The 3,407-nt window shown below is 38.5% G+C and overlaps 1 pseudogene; it reads right to left on the bottom strand.

The window, feature by feature from the left end:
- Positions 1 to 2,502: 2,502 nt before the first annotated feature.
- Positions 2,503 to 2,724, bottom strand: LOC107132013 (guanine nucleotide-binding protein G(I)/G(S)/G(O) subunit gamma-5-like; annotated as a pseudogene).
- Positions 2,725 to 3,407: the final 683 nt, after the last annotated feature.

The following is a 3,407-nucleotide window of genomic DNA, read 5'->3' as shown; positions in this document are numbered from 1 at the left end:
CTTGACACACAAAGAAGCAAACCCAGTTTTCAGGTAGCAGTATCCCCTCCATTTCAGAGGTGTTTCATAATCCATATCTCCTAAAGCTGAAAGGGAACTCAAGAGATTATGATCTTCTGGAAGACAGCTAATTCTAATCTCACTGTAGAAATAAAAGCCTTCACACTTATGTGTTTTGTCCATATTCATACAAATAACTGATGATAGGTTGACAAAAAAATGATAGAGTGACAAAGTATAGCACTTCCAGTAGAGAGCTCTGCACTCTAACTCTTGACCTCTTCTTTCCTGACCCTTCATTGATCAACGGCTTCTGACTCCAGAATAGAAAGAATTGTATAATGACCTTGAATTATCCATCACTTAATTCAACAGTTATCCCTGGTTCTTTGTAGTTAACAAGGGCATTTAGAAACCAAGATCTGGAAACTAGGTGTGCTCATTACTTTCGATGTGTCACTATTACCAAGCTCTCTCACCAGACAATGCTGGGAATGTGCATAATTTGTTAGTCTCCTCCCAAAACTCATGTCCACCCAGAACCTCAGACTGTGACTTTTTTAGACAGAATATTTACAGATGGAACTTGTTAAGTTAAAATGAGATCATATTGGATTGGGTGGGTCTTACATGCAATCACTGGTGTCTTTATAAGACAAGGGAGAAGAAAGTACAGAGCCACAGACACATAGAGAGAAGAAGGTCATGTGAGGATGGAGACAGATTATAGTGATATGGCTACAAGCCAATGTCAATGTCATGGACTGAAGACAATGACTAAGGACAGCTAACCGGAGGTAGAAGAAGATGACAGAATAGAATCTCTTTCAGAGAATGAAGAAGGAACCAACCCTGCCAATAACTTAATTTTAAACTTCTGGCCTCCAGAACTATGAGAAAATAAGTTTCTGTTACTTTAAGGCACCAACTTTCTAGTAATCATTAATTTGCTTAGCAGCTCTAGGAAACTAATACATTATGTATGTTATGTATACATTTTTATGCATATTTAAATGTGCATTTTGTGTAGGTACCAATAGATAATTGATACATAATGGCATTTAATATAGTGTGATATACGTATACATGGTGAGATATATATTTATATATGTTTATATATTTATGAAGGGTGAAGGTGAAAGGGAAAGTTGCTCAGTCATGTCTGACTCATTGTGACGCCACAGACTATACATTCCATGTAATTCTCCAAGCCAGAATACTGGAGTGGGTAGCTGTTTCCTTCTCCAGGGCATCTTCCCAACTCAAGTATCAAATCCATGTCTCCTGTATTGCAGGTGGATTCTTTACCAGCAGAGCCACCAGGGAAGTTTATAAATACCATGAATTCACATGGAACTTCCAATTCCAATTCAACAAAGGCGTTAATTCTAGTTCTTTCCCTTCCAATATTTGGAAGTCCTTTCTCACTCAGAAACTCAATTCCAATTACCTTTATACTTACATATCTCATCAGTCTCCCTCTACGATCATTGATTTACAGTAAATTACATCTACTGGAATAATTGAATCGATCATTTTCTTTTGGAATCCTCAGGTAGTAAAAGAAATCACCAAAGTAGATCTAAATAGAGGTCAATAAGTTTTTGGTGATTGAGGTTTAAGACTGGAGAATGTAATTCTTCGGGGTCATTTTCACCAAATTGAGTATTCTTTTTCATTTTAACTATTTCATTTTAACTCTTTATGGATATTAAATCATCTGAATGAGAACTCATTTTATCTCCCACAGTATCAGCGATAACTCTGGTTAAATGTCTATTAAAAACTTTTTTTTCCAGACCCTCTGCTAACCAATCTGGAGATAGGATAACTTTATCTAAAACAGGTTACAAATAAAAAAGGAGTTAGAAGCTGTTAGCAAGTTACAGTTTGCTTTATGTATTACATTTCTACTGTTTTCTTGGTTGGATTTGTATAAGACTCAGGGTATCTGTTAAAAGAGGGCAAGGTAATAATATATTAGCATTACAGGCAAGAATACCTTATAGTGGATGTGATTTAGCTAAATGGTTAATTTCTTAGGCTCTGAACCTAGGGTACTTGTGATCAAATACCCATTAAATGCATGGCTTAAGAATATTACTTCACTATTTTATCATTCAATTTCCTCACATGTGGTAATTGCAGTAGTTTTATGTTCTTCCAATATCCATCTTTATCGTCTTATTTAACAAATAACTTTTGAGAGCCTAAATATGTGCCAGGCAAAGGATTCTACATAAATTTGAGTGTTATATGAGCAATGACTGTATTTGTTTCTTTTTTTTTAGACTAAATATTTTATTGTATGCTGCCATCAGTGTATATAAAATAATTATCCTTGTGAAACAGAAAATTATGAATATTCAGAGAGGTAGACATTAAGGATTAACAAAAGTAGAAGTTTGTACAGTATGGCACTTTACAAAGAGGCTTTTGTACAGGCTTCAAATTTAGCTTTCCTTTGAATAATCACTGGTTTATAAAAAATGGTTTGGAAAACCTTGTAAAGATTTGTTTTACTACAAAAAGGAACAGACTTTTTGGGGCCTGAAGGGATTTGTACTTGAAGATACTCCAGTCATCAGAGGGTCATGTTGAGCATTCTGCAGACAGAACTGTTTGATATCTGCAGCTGCCTGGGAAACCGTCACCTGATTGAGCCCGGCCTCCAGCCAGAGCTGTTGAACCACTTTTTTTCATAGCTGCAACACTGGAAGGAGAAGGCAATGGCACCCCACTGCAGTACTCTTGCCTGGAAAATCCAATGGATGGAGGAGCCTAGTGGGCTGCAGTCCATGAGGTCGCTAAGAGTCAGACACGACTGAGCGACTTCACTTTCACTTTTCACTTTCATGCATTGGAGAAGGAAATGGCAACCCACTCCAGTGTTCTTGCCTGGAGAATCCCAAGGACGGGGGAGCCTGATGGGCTGCCGTCTATGGGGTCGCACGGATGAACCAGACACGGCGCACTCAAAGGAGGGCAGATCCGCGGGCTGTCGGCAGGTCTGCGGTGGGTTCGCTGGGCCAGTCGGCAGGGCGGGGTGGGGTGGGGTGAGGCTCGGAACTTTGTCTCTTAACATATGTTTTTTTGTGCTTGTCTTGAGGATAAGACACAGATAGTTATGGCAGTGGGGCTACAGTATCAGAACCTGGCTCAGTGGGCAAGTCTACTTCACAAAGTATATCTTTCGTAAAATATGAATAATATTCGAAAGTAGTGCCATTTCTCAACTTGACAAGGTAGTCACTTCAGCTGTTCACAACAAGAGAAAAATTGAAAAGGACCAGCAGGAAGGAAGAGGAATGAGACTGTAGCGTATTTTAGGAGTGATAGTCCTTTCTCTAATATAGTTTGGTGCCCAAAAGTAAAGGTGAACTTCTGCCTCCTGAGATTTTCTTTAT

Source organism: Bos taurus, chromosome 3 (assembly GCF_002263795.3).
Source record: "Bos taurus isolate L1 Dominette 01449 registration number 42190680 breed Hereford chromosome 3, ARS-UCD2.0, whole genome shotgun sequence".
Lineage (NCBI taxonomy): Eukaryota > Metazoa > Chordata > Mammalia > Artiodactyla > Bovidae > Bos > Bos taurus.
This window is presented reverse-complemented; position numbering and strand designations above follow the sequence as displayed.